We start from the raw sequence: 20,798 nt of genomic DNA, 5'->3' as shown, positions 1-20,798 counted from the left end.
AATCAGTACTATAGCTTACAGATAATTTGGCACTTGAAGCATTCGAACCAGTAATCATATTCTTTCTTATGTTCTAGTGTAATGCATTAAAGTTGCGTAGTCATTATTCTTATGTTTCTAGGGTAATAAATTTAAGCTACCATGATATATTATTGGGCAAAGATAATCCAGAAACTAGAAGAAAACAACAGTGGTTTATTCTTACTACTATTTCGAACCATTCTGAAGCATTTGCTCTTCTTCTGTAGTTACTTCAATATATCATAATAGCTAGAAATGGGATGATCTGTTCTTTTAACCGGCCTCTTTTCTTAAATATGCTTACAGAAATTTTCTGTAGTGCCTTTTGTGCAGTCGACCCTATCGGCGCGAGTGAAGGTTAGATAAGAGGTGGGGCGCGGGGAGAGGGACAAAGGGAGAGTTCACATTCATTCACTGCTCAGCTCCCTGGTGGTCGTGGAAGTCAGACGTTAGCAGATACTTGTTGCAGATACACTGACAGCTGGTAAGCAAACTATTCTTGGGATATTGAAATAGCATTAGCGATTTTCACTTCTGTGTTGGGTTAGGTGAGGTTTATATTTATTCATCCCCTCAGACAGTGTGATACAGGCAGGCTTTTAACTTTTACAGTGACACCTCGTGCTGCCTTTTTGCATATTTATTTACCTGAATCACAGCTTAATTTTGAAATTGTATGCATATTAAGACATTCTTCAGTTTTATGGCTAAAACCATCTGCATTATGCTGTCTCTTGAACAGATGTGTGCTGTCTTGTTGCGTCTTGCAGCCTGAAAGAAGAAGAAAAATGCCTTAGGAGACTGCAATGTACATTTTAGTAGATACTACTAAATGCTACATACTTCAGACCTAACTACCTATGTATTCATCTTTCCATTGTACCTTGTCAGAAAACATGAATCAACAGACTGTACCCAATGCTGCCTGCATCACATATTTCATACAACACTGCATTAATGTATATTTTGGATGAAGTGACAGAAAAATCCATGTTAATAACTGCTTTCACCTTGTATCCAACCACTTTTGATATACACTGTAAATTGGGGTTCAAAAACCAATGAATTTAAATTTGGTGTTGGAAAAGTTGATTTAATATGACTGGAAAGAGGAAAATTATGGAGAAAAATAACTAGTGCCAGAAAACTTACGACCTGAAATGATTGGATGGAGTTAAAAGAAAAATCTATGAATTTTTTAAAATGTAGAATTCTTTAGGCTGAGATTTTAATATTGTGGCTGAATAATAAATAGTGGTAATCTATGTTGTATGTATGCAAATATCTGTACATAAAGTTGAGATCCCTCTTAAATAAAGGAGGTAGCCTAGACAATGCCTCAAGACCTGCCTTATTCTGGTAATAAAAAATACAGAAGGGGCATTTTCAATCTTCACACAATATACAGAGGCAGCAGTTTCTAGCCTTGAGGTGGTGGTTGCAGTCTCTTCAATGCTTTCATTTTCATTCATTTTCCATGATGTGCAGGAAATGATGTGTCAATATTCTTCTAACAATATACAAACAATATGGAGATATACAAACTAAATGAATCTTCTAAACCTTTAGACCAAGGAAGGGGAACTGAGATGAGAGAAGATATAATGTCAATGCATTTTAGAATACATACAAGGTGCATAGGGAAGAGGAAAATTTGGTCACAGTACATTTACTATGCTATATGACTGTGGTTGGGACTGGAGTGAATTAAGAATAAAGGGAAGTTCATACATGGTTATGTAGAGATTAAGAAGCACAGGTGAAAAGGCTGATTGTGATGGGCAGTATGACTGGACATGCAGGGATACTAGTAGAGAATATGAATGAGATTGCCAGCTGCCACTTGACTGAGGAGAAACAAGTCTTGAATTCTGAACATGACTATGGCTGACCAGTGATCTGGAGTGGAAGAGAATGAATCTGCAATTAAATTCTATATTAGTCAATCAAAGCATGAGCAAAGGTGTAGAATTTAGATGAAAGAAAAGAGCTTGATATGGCAAGTAACCATAAAATAGTAATGGAATACACGCGTGCAAAAGGGAAAAAATTACATAGATAAAGATGCGGGCAAATTGGGATAGATTCAGAGAAACAATACAGAGAGAATTAGGGATGACTAAAGGACAAACTGAGTACAGGGAGAGGTATGGATGATCTGAGTGAAAGACTGGTGAGAAGGATAACATGCTGCAGAGAAGGATAACATGCTGCAGATGAGTGTGGATGGGAAATGTGGAAAAAAAAAAAAAAAAAAGGCAAATAGAGATGTGGTGGAATATTGAGATTGATGGAGTGAGGAAAGAGAGGAGGAAGTATTTCTATAGAAACTGCAGGAATTTGAGAAAGGGGCGAGAGAACAGTGAAGTTGAGAGAACTGCACATGAAATGGCATGGGAAGAGTATACATACAAGAATAAATACAAGAAGTTAAAATGCTTGGATAGGAAAGCAAGAATGAATGAAAGAAAAAATCAAAGAATGCAGGAAGAAGAGTGAGAAGGGGAGAAGGCCTGATACAACTTTCCAAGAAAGGAGAGGAGAGTAGAAGAACATATGGCTATTCCCTATACCACTCCTGAAGACAAAACAGAGAACATGGAGGAGTTAGTTTACTCATCAAGTCTGAACCCATCCAACAATACACTTATCAGCAACAATATTGAAATGTGCACTGTCCAGTTAAAACTTGCAATTATCTTTATTGTCTCTGTCATATACAGACCACACAGTAACCACATATCAGTACAAGTCTCCCCACGTACACTCCATGACATTCTTGTCCTGAACTCCTTCTCGAGAAACAACACCATTCTCATTGGTGATTTCAACATTAACCTATTAGAACAACAAATTACTTTCTGAATACCATGCGACAAACATTTGACTACTTTCCACATATTTCTTACCCTACCAGATTTCCTGACAATCCTAATCTTGGGCAGCCCTCACTTCTCGATCATATATGTGGACCAATCTTACCCCACTGTCTACCTCAGGAATTATTCATCACCTAATATCAGACCACCTCCCAGTTTTTATAAACATATCTCTATACCCCACTGTCTACCTCAGGAATTATTCATCACCTAATATCAGACCACCTCCCAGTTTTTATAAACATATCTCTATTGTCATACCCATCTAGTAAACACAAATTAACCTACAGAACCTTTGACAGCACAATAACTTTAACTCAAGCCTTGCTACTGTTGACTGGAATGATGTCCTTGTCTCTAATGATATGGATGAAAACTTTGACAATTTTACCAAAATACTCCTTAACCTATACAATAAATATTTTCCCAAAGTGACAAAATGTGTGTCAGCCAAGACTCAATAATCTATGGTTAACACCTAGTATTTTAAACAAAATCAAACACAAAAGTAAACTTTTTAAAATGTATAAATTAGGGACTGTGGACCATAATACATACAATACCAAAATCAAGTGACACAAATAACGAAGTCAGCTAAAACTAATTACTACATGAATATCTTTAGCAATTTCAGAAATAACACCAAAAAAATCTGGCAGACCATCAGTGAAATATCAGGCAAACAAATGCCTAAAACATATCAGGTAAACAAATGTCTAAAACAGTCATCTCTAACTTAAATCATAGTAATATAATACATAGTAATCCTCAACAAATTGCAGAAGCCCCTCAATGAACATTTCAGTGAAGTAGCAACCAAACTAAATAATACTCTACAACTGGCTAATAGAAATGCTGTTGACTACTTACAAAGCAACTATCCTAACTCAAAGTCTGTTCCTCCAGTTACTGCTGTTGACATCATAAATATAATAAAAACTCTAAAGAATAAGAAATCATATGTTGATGAGATTCCTGTCACTTTATTAAAATGTAATTCAGCACACATTGCCTACCCTCGTTGGTTTACTATTCAACCAAGCTACTACTTCTGGAAAATTCCCATCAAGCCTGAAAAATGCAAATATCACCCCAATACACAAATCCAGTCCCAAAAATTACTTAAATAACTATTGCCCTATTTCCACCCTATCTTCTCTAAAATATTTGAAACATGAAAACTAAACTTATGTTATATGTGGATAAAAACAATATCTTAAGTGATTCTCAATATGGATTCAGAACAGGTTTCGACACTTATCATGCTTTAAGTAAATTCATCTCCCTTCTTTATTCATCTCTTGATGACAAATCATCAGTATTATCTATTTTTGTTGATTTCTCCAAAGCCTTTGATACTGTCAACCACAATATACTTCTGCAAAAATTGCATTATTATGGCATACAAGGCACTATACATTCCTGGTTCAGCACCTATTTAACTGGCAGATCCCGGTGCACGATTCTTGATGGGTATAAGTCCACACAAAGAAACATATCAACTCTTGTCCCACAAGGAAGTGTCTTGGGGCCAATACTATTTCCTATTTACATCAATGACATTGTAAAAGTATTTAATCTTTGCTGACGACATGAAGCTATAATTCACTGGCTCCAGTAATGATGTCCTATTCTGTTTAGCCAATAATGACCTCAATAAACTACAAAATTGGTGTTTGAACAATAATAGACTCACAATCACAATAACAAAACTCACTACATGTTATTCTCTACCAGGACTAATAATCTCCTTCCAAACCTCAAAATAAACGACAAAATCTGTAGAACTAACAAGCTGAAATTTCTGGGTCATTTTTTATGGAAACCTAACTTTTAAATTCCATGCAAATAATATTTCTCAAAGACTTTCAAGAAGCACTGCCATGCTATACAAAATAAGAGATTTTATGCCCTGTTAAGTCCTGAAAACACTATTATGTACACATATATCCACATCTCCAATACTGCAATCCAATCTGGAGTACTACACATGCCACACATCCGAAATGCATAAACATAATTCATAAAAAGATAATCCGAATTATCACACATAGCTCATATCCTGAACACACCACTCCACTTTTCAAAAACATGAATAAACTAAAGCTTGAAGACATAACAAAACTTTCTATTGCAACCTATATGTACAAAAACATCATTAATGCTTCTCTTCCATCCCACAACTACACCACACAACACAGTGAACAGCTATGTATGCCAACTCACCGCTTAAGTCTCTTCCGTCACTCAATTATGTACCTAGGCCCTCTAATATGGAATTCTATGCCTTACCACACTAAAAATGTTGACTCACTCAATGAATTTAAAAGGAAGCTTAAAAATCATCTCCTGGATACATACTAGTCTTTGTTTTTTTATTCATTGCAACATCTCTCATCTCATCTTCCTATAGTGTCTAAATATATATACCTATCTACAACAACATTGTTATCATTTCTATATTATTACTTCACCCCTGCTTACCATTTTATTCATGTGAATCTTGTTTATCCCACTATACCGCAATGTATCTATATTCGTCTACTCTCACAATTCCTATTTTCCATTACCTTATATCCACACTTATTCCACTTTACCCATTTAATAACATATTCATCTCATTATCTCACTATCCATATTTCCTCATTTTATAGTTTTTTTTTTTAACTTACATACCAAGTATATTAGATATTTCTTAAGTTAAATATAATCTCTAATTTCAAATTACTTTGTTACATATGTCTCCCATATCCTTGCCTGAAAAGCTTTGCTTACTATAAAGGCAGAAATCCATGTATTTTTATAACTAAGGCTATATAATAAAGTGTTTAAAGTGTTTTTAAAAGTGTTCTTTACTGAACACCATACTGATTTGCAAGAAATATTGAATGATGTGTCAGAATATGAAGATTCTGATGTTAAGTATAGAGAAGAGATAAGTGTTGATGGTGAATGAAATTGATTACTCAGACTGTGACAAGGTGTGGATACTAGGTGGAAATGAGAGAGAGAACAGAAGAGCAGAAGTATATGGGTATGTGGCAGGATGAGACGAGATGTTAGATATCCAAGGCAAATCAGTGGATGGCAAGACGTACCACGTAGTGTGGTAAGATGCAAGGCTAACAAGAGTGAAGTGGTGAGAGAATTATGAAGGGGTGTGGCAGTCCTTAGCATGAGGAATGATTTACATAAAATAAAAGTTATGCAGATCTAGGTTAGAAGGATAGTCTTGGACCTTAGTTGCTAATAAATATGCAGAACATAAGAACATAAGAAATAAGGGAAGCTGCAAGAAGCGACTAGGCTTACACATGGCAGTTCCTGTATGAAATATACCTACCTATTTCCATCTATTATCCCCATCCATAAATCTGTCTAATCTTTTCTTAAAGCTCTCTATAATGTCCTAGCACTAACAACGTGATTACTGAGTCCGTTTCTCTCATCCACCACTCTATTTGTGAACCAATTTTTTCCTATCTCCTTCCTAAACCTAAATTTTTCAAGCTTGAACCCATTATTTCTTGTTCTACCCTGGTTGCTGATGCTAAGAATTTTGCTTACATCCCCCTTGTTATAACCCTTATACCACTTAAAGATTTCTATCAGGTCCCCTTTTAACCTACGTCTCTCTAAAGAATGTAAATTTAACAACTTCAATCTTGCCTCGTAAGGAATATTCCTCATCCCCTGTATCCTTTTAATTCCTCATCCCCTGTATCCTTTTAGTCATTTTCCTCTGTATTGATTCTAATAGACCTATATCTTTCCTGTAATGTGGGGACCAGAACTGCACAGCGTAGTCCAGATGAGGTCTGACCAGTGCTAAGTATAACTTTAATATTACTTCCAGCCTTCCACTTTTAACAATAATAAAAATTTATCCTAGTACCCTATTTGCCCTGTTTCTGGCCTCTATGCATTGTTTTTCTAGACGGAGTTCAGAGCTAATATAACTCCTAAATCTTTCACGTACCCTGTATCTACCAGAGTTTGGTTGTTTAATGTGTACCTACTGTGTAGGTTTCCTCTACCTACGCTAAGTACTTTGCATTTATTGATATTAAATTGCATCTGCCATCTGTCTGTCCATTCATTCATCCTATCTAAATGTGCCTGCAAGGCGATGGCATCTAATTCTGATCTAATTAATCTAACTATCTTTGTGTCATCCGCAAATTTACTAACATCACTACTAATTCCACTATCCAAGTAATTGATATATATTAGAAATAACAATGTCCCTAATACTGATCCCTGTGGCATCCCACTAATTACATGAACCTGCTTATTACAGCTCCATCGCCTGTCGCTAAGGCATGACCCTATCCAGCCTAACACCTTCCCATCTATCCCGTGTGCCCTAACCTTTCTCAAGAGCCTTTGATGAGGTACCTTGTCAAATGCAGCAGTGGAAGCGATCACGGGAGACATGGCTGGAGCACACTCAGGGAGAGGACAGCTAAGGCAGATGAGTGAAAGTGGTAAGTGGAACATACGTGTATGAATTAAAGCTTCAGTAAAAGTGAAAAGTGGGCAGGTGAACTAGCAATGTTTGTGAGAGGTGTTGAGGCATGGGCGACAGTGAGGACGCATGCAAATGAGAAATAAATAGGCATGTAAAAAAGAAAGGAAAGGAGAAAGGAAAGAGGAATCAATGAAAAGTCAGTTCTAGAATGGTAGATTACAGTATAAAGGGCAAGCATGGGCATGAAAGTTTTATGATGGAGGCTATTGAGGTGACCTAAACACAAGAACCAAGCCTATCCACGTGAATGGACTTTGGATATATAGTGAAATGTCAACATTCTATTAAGATATTACCATCAAACTCATTCTATTATGATGTTACCATCAGCTTACTAAAACCCTCATCTTTTTAAGTACACTGTCTACCCTTCTCGAAAGTAACTTATATCCTTTGCTTCCTACAATTATAGGAAATTCCAAAGTGTTGCTATATGGGAGAACATAATGATGTACTGTCGGGGATCTATGAAACAAACCTGGGCTAGCACCGTGGTGATGGTAAGGTCTCTGCACATGGTAATACTAATGGGTTCAGAGCTTGACCAGGTTTCGATGGGTCGCTTGGATGAACCTAATGCTTTGTTGCTCCTATGTTAAGCCCTGTCCTGCCCGAAAATATGCCAAGTCTTACTACTTTATCAGTAGCGTACTGGGCTAACAGTAATCTTACTCACTGATAAGGAATTAGGCCAACCCTGCTCCAGTAACACGAAACATTTCATAAAAAAAAAAAAAAAAAATGATGTTTAGTTTTCCTGTTATACGAATATCTACAAAATTACCTTAAAAGGATATTTTCAGGCAGGACAGGGCAAAGTGTTCGGTTCACCCCAGCGACCGGTAACAGGCCACTATGTACCATTGGCTGCTGTGTACCACTGGCTGCTATGTACCATCATTGGCTGCTATGTACCTGGCTCCTATGAACCATCAGTTATGTACCATTATTATCGTAAACAAAATACAGATAAATTAACAACTTATGGAAAAGGGGGAAGAGAGAGAGAGAGAGAGAGAGAGAGAGAGAGAGAGAGAGAGAGAGAGAGAGAGAGAGAGAGAGAGAGAGAGAGAGAAAATCTATGATAGCCTACAAGAAATTAACTAAGCACCAAACAATGGACAACTTAGCAACTCCAATGGACCTACTCATTATTTGCTTTGAAACTCCAGTGGACTTTCTATTTTCTTTGAAATTCCATTGGACCTGCACCCTCAGTTATCCTTCTGGTACGGCACACAAAGCACCCTAAATACAACAAAACTCACCCAAACCACACTCAAAACACCCCTAAATATAAAAAAAACTCATCCAAAACTCATCCTAAGACATGCTTAACATCCAAACACACTCAAAATACACCACAACACCCAAATGTACACACAAAACTCACCCAGAAACACACAAAACACATATTATTCATCCAAAAACATGCTCAAAACACCCCACATCACTTCAAAATATCCATAAAACTCACTCAAACACACCTATATCATGCTGAAAACATCCAAGACACTCAAAACACCCTGATATACCTACAAAACTCATCCAACACACTCAAAACACCCTCATATACCCACAAAACTCATTCAATACAACCGAAATACACTAAAAACATCCAAAACACACCCATAACACCCCACAACACCGTAGAATACCAATAAAACTCACCCAAAACACTCAAAACATCCAAAATACATTCAAAACACATCAAATTACCTGCAAAACTCACCCAAACACTCAAAACAGCCAAAACAAACCCAAAACATCCCAAAACTCATTCAAACACACCAAAAACATCCCAAAACAGGATACGCCCAAACCACACCAAGACGCACCAAGAACACCCGACACAAACTCAAATAAAAGACGCGACACACATCCAAACTCACCCGAAAAACTTGAAACACCCTAAATAAACTCAAAACAAACTCACAACACCTCAATATGCCCCAAACACACCCAAAACACTCCACAATATACAAGACTAAACACGCGTAAAATACACCTAAAAATATCCTAAGCCACACTTTAAACACCCTAAATTCACATAAAACACATATATAATAGAAAAATATACATCCTAAACACACTTAAACATTCACAAAACACTCCATAACACTCCTAAATACATCCAAAACACACTTAAAACACCCAAAACACATGAAATATTACAGAGAAAAAGCAGGGCAGGAAGGAAAACTAAGCTAAACATGGTCTTCTTGGTATTTACCTGTTATGCCCCCTCCTCCTCCTCCTCCATTTCTCCTTACTACTTCTTCCACCTCCTCCTCCATTTATCTATTTTTCTCCTACTACTACTACAGCTCCCAGAACACCCCACACAAACTCAAATAAAAGACCCGATACACATCCAAACTCACCCGAAACACTTGAAACACACTAAATAAACTCAAAACAAACTCACAACACCTCAATATGCCCCCAAACACACCCAAAACACTCCATAATATACTCAAAACACTTTACAAGACTGAATACACGTAAAATACACCTAAAAACATCCTGAGCCACACTTTAAACACCCTGAATTCACACAAAACAGATATAATAGTAAATATACATCCTAAACACACTTAAACATTCACAAAACACTCCATAACATTCCTAAATACATCCAAAACACACTTAAAACACCCAAAACACATGAAATATTTCAGAGAAAAAGCAGGGCAGAAAGGAAAACTAAGCTAAACATGGTCTTGGTATTTACCTGTTATGCCCCCTCCTCCTCCTCCTCCATTTCTCCTTACTACTTCCTCCTCCTCCTCCTCCTCCATTTATCTATTTTTCTTCTACTACTACTACTGCACCCAGAACACCCCACAAAAACTCAAAAAAAGACCTGACACACATCCAAACTCACCCAAAACACTTGAAACACCCTAAATAAACTCAAAACAAACTCACAACACCTCAATATGCCCCCAAACACACCCAAAACACTCCACAATATACTCAAAACACTTTACAAAACTGAATACACGTAAAATACACCTAAAAACATCCTAAGCCACACTTTAAATACCCTAAACTCACACAAAACAGTTATAATAGAAAATATACATCCTAAACACACTTAAACATTAAAAAAACACTGAATAACACTCCTAAATACATCCAAAACACACTTAAAACACCCAAAACACATGAAATATTAGAGAGAAAAAGCAGGGCAGGAAGGAAAACTAATCTAAACATGGTCTTCTTGGTATTTACCTGTTATGCCCCCTCCTCCTCCTCCTCCATTTCTCCTTACTACTTCCTCCTCCTCCTCCTTCATTTATCTATTTTTCTCCTACTACTACTACCGCACCCAGAACACCCCACACAAACTCAAATAAAAGACCCAACACACATCCAAACTCACCTGAAACACTTTAAACACCCTAAATAAACTCAAAACAAACTCGCAACACCTAAATATGCCCCCACACACACCCAAAACACTCCACAATATACTCAAAACACTTTACAAGACTGAATAAACGTAAAATATACCTAAAAACATCCTAAGCCACACTTTAAACACCCTAAATTCACACAAAACAGATATAATAGTAAATATACATCCTAAACACACTTAAACATTCACAAAACACTCCATAACATTCCTAAATACAACCAAAAAACACTTAAAACACCCAAAACACATGAAAAATTACAGAGAAAAAGCAGGGCAGAAAGGAAAACTAAGCTAAACATGGTCTTGGTATTTACCTGTTATGCCCCCTCCTCCTCCTCCTCCATTTCTCCTTACTACTTCCTCCTCCTCCTCCTCCTCCTCCTCCATTTATCTATTTTTCTCCTACTACTACTACTGCACCCAGAACACCTCACACAAACTCAAATAAAAGACCAGACACACATCCAAACTCACCCGAAACACTTTAAACACCCTAAATAAACTCAAAACAAACTCGCAACACCTAAATATGCCCCCACACACACCCAAAACACTCTACAATATACTCAAAACACTTTACAAGAGTGAATACATGTTAAATATACCTAAAAACATCCTAAGCCACACTTTAAACAACCTAAATTCACACAAAACACAGATATAATAGCAAATATACATCCTAAACACACTTAAACATTCACAAAACACTCCATAACACTCCTAAATACATCCAAAACACACTTAAAACACCCAAAATACATGAAATATTACAGAAAAAAAGCAGAGCAGGAAGGAAAATTAAGCTAAACATGGTCTTCTTGGTATTTACCTGTTATGCCCCCTTCTCCTCCTCCTCCTCCATTTCTCCTTACTACTTCCTCCTCCTCCTCCTCCATTTATTGATTTTTCTCCTACTACTACTACCACACCCAGAACACCCCACAAACTCAAATAAAAGACCCGACACACATCCAAACTCACCCGAAACACTTGAAACACCCTAAATACACTCAAAACAAACTCATAACACCTAAATATGCCCCCAAACACACCCAAAGAACTCCACAATATACTCAAAACACTTTACAAGACTGAATACACATAAAATACTCCTAAAAACATCCTAAGCCACACTTTAAACAACCTAAATTCACACAAAACACAGATATAATAGCAAATATACATCCTAAACACACTTAAACATTCACAAAACACTCCACAACACTCCTAAATACATCCAAAACACACTTAAAACACCCAAAACACATGAAATATTACAGAGAAAAAGCAAGGCAGGAAGGAAAACTAAGCTAAACATGGTCTTCTTGGTATTTACCTGTTATGCCTCCTCCTCCTCCTCCTCCATTTCTCCTTACTACTTCCTCCTCCTCCTCCTTCATTTATCTATTTTTCTCCTACTACTACTACCGCACCCAGAACACCCCACACAAACTCAAATAAAAGACCCGACACACATCCAAACTCACCCGAAACACTTTAAACACCCTAAATAAACTCAAAACAATCTCGCAACACCTAAATATGCTTCCACACACACCCAAAACACTCCACAATATACTCAAAACACTTTAAAAGACTGAATACACGTAAAATATACCTAAAAACATCCTAAGCCACACTTTAAACAACCTAAATTCACACAAAACACAGATATAATAGCAAATATACATCCTAAACACACTTAAACATTCACAAAACACTCCATAACACTCCTAAATACATCCAAAACACACTTAAAACACCCAAAATACATGAAATATTACAGAAAAAAAGCAGGGCAGGAAGGAAAACTAAGCTAAACATGGTCTTCTTGTTATTTACCTGTTATGCCCCCTCCTCCTCCTCCTCCATTTCTCCTTACTACTTCCTCCTCCTCCATTTATTTATTTTTCTCCTACTACTACTACCACACCCAGAACACCCCACACAAACTCAAATAAAAGACCCGACACACATCCAAACTCACCCGAAACACTTTAAACACCCTAAATAAACTCAAAACAATCTCGCAACACCTAAATATGCTTCCACACACACCCAAAACACTCCACAATATACTCAAAACACTTTACAAGACTGAATACACATAAAATACTCCTAAAAACATCCTAAGCCGCATTTTAAACACCCTAAATTCACACAAAACACAGATATAATAGCAAATATACATCCTAAACACACTTAAACATTCACAAAACACTCCATAACACTCCTAAATACATCCAAAACACACTTTAAACACCCAAAACACATGAAATATTACAGAGATAAAGCAGAGCAGGAAGGAAAACTAAGCTAAACTAGGTCTTCTTGGTATTTACCTGTTATGCCCCCTCCTCCTCCTCCTCCATTTCTCCTTACTACTTCCTCCTCCTCCTCCTCCATTTATCTATTTTCTCCTACTACTACTACCGCACCCAGAACACCCCACACAAACTCAAATAAAAGACCCCAAACACATCCAAACTCACCCAAAACACTTAAAACACCCTAAATTTTAAACTCAAAACAAATTCACAACACCTAAATATGCCCCCAAACACACCCAAAACACTCCACAATATACTCAAAACTCTTTAAAAGAATGAATACACGTAAAATACACCTAAAAACATCCTAAGCCACATTTTAAACACTCTAAATTCACACAAAACACATATAATAGCAAATATACATCCTAAACACACTTAAACATTCACAAAACATTCCATAACACTCCTAAATACATCCAAAACACACTTAAAACACCCAAAACACATGAAATATTAGAGAGAAAAAGCAGGGCAGGAAGGAAAACTAAGCTAAACATGGTCTTCTTGGTATTTACCTGTTATGCCCTCTCCTCCTCCTCCTCCTCCTCCTCCTCCATTTCTCCTTACTACTTCCTCCTTCTCCTCCATTGACCTATTTTTCTCCTACTACTACTACCGCACCCAGAACACCCCACACAAACTCAAATAAAAGACCAGACACACATCCAAACTAACCCAAAACACTTCAAACATCATAAATAAACTCAAAACATACTCACAACACCTAAATATCCCCCAAACACACCCAAGACACTCCACAATATACTCAAAACACTTTACTAGACTGAATACACGTAAAATACACCTAAAAACATCCTAAGCCACACTTTAAACAACCTAAATTCACACAAAACACAGATATAATAGCAAATATACATCATAAACACACTTAAACATTCACAAAACACTCCATAACACTCCTAAATATATCCAAAACACACTTAAAACACCCAAAACACATGAAATATTACAGAGAAAAAGTAGAGGAAGGAAAACTAAGCTAAACATGGTCTTCTTGGTATTTACCTGTTATGCCCCCTCCTCCTCCTTCTCCATTTCTCCTTACTACTTCCTCCTCCTCCTCCTCTATTTATCTATTTTTCTGCTACTACTACTACCGCACCCAGAACACCCCACAAAAACTCAAATAAAAGACCCGACACACATCCAAACTCACCCGAAACACTTGAAACACCCTAAATAAAAGACCCGACACACATCCAAACTCACCCGAAACACTTGAAACACCCTAAATAAACTCAAAACAAACTCACAACACCTAAATATGCCCCAAAACACACCCAAAACACTCCACAATATACTCAAAACACTTTACAAGACTGAATACATGTAAAATACACCTAAAAACATCCTAAGCCACACTTTAAACACCCTAAATTCACACAAAACACAGATATAATAGCAAATATACATCCTAAACATACTTAAACATTCACAAAACACTCCATAACACTCCTAAATACATCCAAAACACACTTAAATCACCCAAAACACATGAAATATTACAAAGAAAAAGCAGGGCAGGAAGGAAAACTAAGCTAAACATGGTCTTCTTGGTATTTACCTGTTATGCCCCCTCCTCCTCCTCCTCCATTTATCTATTTTTCTCCTACTACTACTACCGCACCCAGAACACCCCACACAAACTCAAATAAAAGACCCGACACACATCCAAACTCACCCGAAACACTTGAAACACCCTAAATAAAAGACCCGACACACATCCAAACTCACCCGAAACACTTGAAACACCCTAAATAAACTCAAAACAAACTCACAACACCTAAATATGCCCCAAAACACACCCAAAACACTCCACAATATACTCAAAACACTTTACAAGACTGAATACATGTAAAATACACCTAAAAACATCCTAAGCCACACTTTAAACACCCTAAATTCACACAAAACACAGATATAATAGCAAATATACATCCTAAACATACTTAAACATTCACAAAACACTCCATAACACTCCTAAATACATCCAAAACACACTTAAATCACCCAAAACACATGAAATATTACAAAGAAAAAGCAGGGCAGGAAGGAAAACTAAGCTAAACATGGTCTTCTTGGTATTTACCTGTTATGCCCCCTCCTCCTCCTCCTCCATTTATCTATTTTTCTCCTACTACTACTACCGCACCCAGAACACCCCACACAAACTCAAATAAAAGACCCGACACACATCCAAACTCACCCGAAACACTTGAAACACCCTAAATAAACTCAAAACAAACTAACAACACCTAAATATGCCCCCAAACACACCCAAAACACTCCACAATATACTCAAAACACTTTACAAGACTGAATACACGTAAAATACACCTAAAAACATCCTAAGCCACACTTTAAACACCCTAAATTCACACAAAACACAGATATAATAGCAAATATACATCCTAAACACACTTAAACATTCACAAAACACTCCATAACACTCCTAAATACATCCAAAACACACTTAAAACACCCAAAACACATGAAATATTACAGAGAAAAAGCAGGGCAGGAAGGAAAACTAAGCTAAACATGGTCTTTCTGGTATTTACCTTTTATGCCCCCTCCTCCTCCTCCTCCATTTCTCCTTACTACTTCCTCCTCCTCCTCTTCCATTTATCTATTTTTCTCCTACTACTACTACCACACCCAGAACACCCGACACAAACTCAAATAAAAGACGCGACACACATCCAAACTCACCCGAAAAACTTGAAACACCCTAAATAAACTCAAAACAAACTCACAACACCTCAATATGCCCCAAACACACCCAAAACACTCCACAATATACAAGACTAAACACGCGTAAAATACACCTAAAAATATCCTAAGCCACACTTTAAACACCCTAAATTCACACAAAACACAGATATAATAGAAAAATATACATCCTAAACACACTTAAACATTCACAAAACACTCCATAACACTCCTAAATACATCCAAAACACACTTAAAACACCCAAAACACATGAAATATTACAGAGAAAAAGCAGGGCAGGAAGGAAAACTAAGCTAAACATGGTCTTCTTGGTATTTACCTGTTATGCCCCCTCCTCCTCCTCCTCCATTTCTCCTTACTACTTCTTCCTCCTCCTCCTCCATTTATCTATTTTTCTCCTACTACTACTACCGCACCCAGAACACCCCACACAAACTCAAATAAAAGACCCGACACACATCCAAACTCACCCGAAACATTTGAAACACCCTAAATAAACTCAAAACAAACTCACAACACCTAAAATGCCCCCAAACACACCCAAAACACTCCACAATATACTCAAAATACTTTACAAGACTGAATACACGTAAAATACACCTAAAAACATCCTAAGCCACACTTTAAACACCCTAAATTCACACAAAACAGATATAATAGTAAATATACATCCTAAACACACTTAAACATTCACAAAACACTCCATAACATTCCTAAATACATCCAAAACACACTTAAAACACCCAAAACACATGAAATATTACAGAGAAAAAGCAGGGCAGAAAGGAAAACTAAGCTAAACATGGTCTTGGTATTTACCTGTTATGCCCCCTCCTCCTCCTCCTCCATTTCTCCTTACTACTTCCTCCTCCTCCTCCTCCTCCATTTATCTATTTTTCTCCTACTACTACTACCGCACCCAGAACACCCCACACAAACTCAAATAAAAGACCCGACACACATCCAAACTCACCCAAAACACTTGAAACACCCTAAATAAACTCAAAACAAACTCACAACACCTAAATATGCCCCCAAACACACCCAAAACACTCCACAATATACTCAAAACACTTTACAAGACTGAATACACGTAAAATACACCTAAAAACATCCTAAGCCACACTTTAAATACCCTAAATTCACACAAAACACAGATATAATAGCAAATATACATCCTAAACACACTTAAACATTCACAAAACACTCCATAACACTCCTAAATACATCCAAAACACACTTAAAACACCCAAAATACATGAAATATTACAGAAAAAAAGCAGGGCAGGAAGGAAAACTAAGCTAAACATGGTCTTCTTGGTATTTACCTGTTATGCCCCCTCCTCCTCCTCCTCCATTTCTCCTTACTACTTCCTCCTCCTCCTCCTCCCATTTATCTATTTTTCTCCTACTACTACTACCACACCCAGAACACCCCACACAAACTCAAATAAAAGACCCGACACACATCCAAACTCACCCGAAACACTTGAAACACCCTAAATAAACTCAAAACAAACTCACAACACCTAAATATGCCCCCAAACACACCCAAAACACTCCACAATATACTCAAAACACTTTACAAGACTGAATACACATAAAATACACCTAAAAACATCCTAAGCCACACTTTAAACACCCTAAATTCACACAAAACACAGATATAATAGCAAATATACATCCTAAACACACTTAAACATTCACAAAACACTCCACAACACTCCTAAATACATCCAAAACACACTTAAAACACCCAAAACACATGAAATATTACAGAGAAAAAGCAAGGCAGGAAGGAAAACTAAGCTAAACATGGTCTTCTTGGTATTTACCTGTTATGCCCCCTCCTCCTCCTCCTCCATTTCTCCTTACTACTTCCTCCTCCTCCTCCTTCCATTTATCTATTTTTCTCCTACTACTACTACCGCACCCAGAACACCCCACACAAACTCAAATAAAAGACCCGACACACATCCAAACTCACCCGAAACACTTTAAACACCCTAAATAAACTCAAAACAAACTCACAACACCTAAATATGCCCCCACACACACCCAAAACACTCCACAATATACTCAAAACACTTTACAAGACTGAATACACGTAAAATATACCTAAAAACATCCTAAGCCACACTTTAAACAACCTAAATTCACACAAAACACAGATATAATAGCAAATATACATCCTAAACACACTTAAACATTCACAAAACACTCCATAACACTCCTAAATACATCCAAAACACACTTAAAACACCCAAAATACATGAAATATTACAGAAAAAAAGCAGGGCAGGAAGGAAAACTAAGCTAAACATGGTCTTCTTGGTATTTACCTGTTATGCCCCCTCCTCCTCCTCCTCCATTTCTCCTTACTACTTCCTCCTCCTCCTCCTCCATTTATTTATTTTTCTCCTACTACTACTACCACACCCAGAACACCCCACACAAACTCAAATAAAAGACCCGACACACATCCAAACTCACCCGAAACACTTGAAACACCCTAAATACACTCAAAACAAACTCATAACACCTAAATATGCCCCCAAACACACCCAAAGCACTCCACAATATACTCAAAACACTTTACAAGACTGAATACACATAAAATACTCCTAAAAACATCCTAAGCCACACTTTAAACACCCTAAATTCACACAAAACACAGATATAATAGCAAATATACATCCTAAACACACTTAAACATTCACAAAACACTCCATAACACTCCTAAATACATCCAAAACACACTTAAAACACCCAAAACACATGAAATATTACAGAGATAAAGCAAGGCAGGAAGGAAAACTAAGCTAAACATGGTCTTCTTGGTATTTACCTGTTATGCCCCCTCCTCCTCCTCCTCCATTTCTCCTTACTACTTCCTCCTCCTCCTCCTCCATTTATCTATTTTTCTCCTACTACTACTACCGCACCCAGAACACCCCACACAAACTCAAATAAAAGACCCGACACACATCCAAACTCACCCGAAACACTTTAAACACCCTAAATTTTAAACTCAAAACAAACTCACAACACCTAAATATGCCCCCAAACACACCCAAAACACTCCACAATATACTCAAAACACTTTACAAGACTGAATACACGTAAAATACACCTAAAAACATCCTAAGCCACACTTTAAACACCCTAAATTCACACAAAACACAGATATAATAGCAAATATACATCCTAAACACACTTAAACATTCACAAAACACTCCATAACACTCCTAAATACATCCAAAACACACTTAAAACACCCAAAACACATGAAATATTACAGAGAAAAAGCAGGGCAGGAAGGAAAACTAAGCTAAACATGGTCTTCTTGGTATTTACCTGTTATGCCCCCTCCTCCTCCTCCTCCATTTCTCCTTACTACTTCCTCCTCCTCCTCCTCCTCCATTTATCTATTTTTCTCCTACTACTACTACCGCACCCAGAACACCCCACACAAACTCAAATAAAAGACCCGACACACATCCAAACTCACCCAAAACACTTGAAACACCCTAAATAAACTCAAAACAAACTCACAACACCTAAATATGCCCCCAAACACACCCAAAACACTCCACAATATACTCAAAACACTTTACAAGACTGAATACACGTAAAATACACCTAAAAACATCCTAAGCCACACTTTAAACACCCTAAATTCACACAAAACACAGATATAATAGCAAATATACATCCTAAACACACTTAAACATTCACAAAACACTCCATAACACTCCTAAATACATCCAAAACACACTTAAAACACCCAAAACACATGAAATATTACAGAAAAAAAGCAGGGCAGGAAGGAAAACTAAGCTAAACATGGCAGATATAATAGCAAATATACATCCTAAACACACTTAAACATTCACAAAACACTCCATAACACTCCTAAATACATCCAAAACACACTTAAAACACCCAAAATACATGAAATATTACAGAAAAAAAGCAGGGCAGGAAGGAAAACTAAGCTAAACATGGTCTTCTTGGTATTTACCTGTTATGCCCCCTCCTCCTCCTCCTCCATTTCTCCTTACTACTTCCTCCTCCTCCTCCATTTATTTATTTTTCTCCTACTACTACTACCACACCCAGAACACCCCACACAAACTCAAATAAAAGACCCGACACACATCCAAACTCACCCGAAACACTTGAAACACCCTAATTACACTCAAAACAAACTCAACACCTAAATATGCCCCCAAACACACCCAAAACACTCTCAAACAATAATACTCTCAAAACACTTTACAAGACTGAATACATGTAAAATACACCTAAAAACATCCTAAGCAACACTTTAAACACCCTAAATTCACACAAAACACAGATATAATAGCAAATATACATCCTAAACACACTTAAACATTCACAAAACATTCCATAATACTCCTAAATACATCCAAAACACATTTAAAACACACAAAACACATGAAATATTACAGAGATAAAGCAGGGCAGGAAGGAAAACTAAGCTAAACATGGTCTTCTTGGTATTTACATGTTATGCCCCCTCCTCCTCCTCCTCCATTTCTCCTTACTACTTCCTCCTCCTCCTCCTCCATTTATCTATTTTTCTCCTACTACTACTACCGCACCCAGAACACCCCACACAAACTCAAATAAAAGACCCGACACACATCTAAACTCACCCGAAACCTTTGAAACACCCTAAATTGAAACACCCTAAATCAACTCAAAACAAACTCACAACACCTAAATATGCCCCCAAACATACCCAAAACACTCCACAATATACTCAAAACACTTTACAAGACTGAATACACGTAAAATACACCTAAAAACATCCTAAGCCACACTT

The 20,798-nt window shown here is 37.1% G+C and overlaps 1 long non-coding RNA gene across 1 annotated transcript in view; it reads right to left on the bottom strand.

Annotated features, from left to right (window-relative positions):
- Positions 1-539: 539 nt before the first annotated feature.
- LOC135106936 (uncharacterized) overlaps positions 540-20,798 on the bottom strand; it is a 38,379-nt gene continuing 18,120 nt past the window's right edge. Inside the window, exon 3 of the long non-coding RNA XR_010271510.1 lies at positions 540-792. This is a non-coding gene — a long non-coding RNA (uncharacterized LOC135106936). The remainder of the gene's footprint in view (positions 793-20,798) is intronic.

Source organism: Scylla paramamosain, chromosome 14, assembly GCF_035594125.1.
Source record: "Scylla paramamosain isolate STU-SP2022 chromosome 14, ASM3559412v1, whole genome shotgun sequence".
NCBI lineage: Eukaryota > Metazoa > Arthropoda > Malacostraca > Decapoda > Portunidae > Scylla > Scylla paramamosain.
This window is presented reverse-complemented; position numbering and strand designations above follow the sequence as displayed.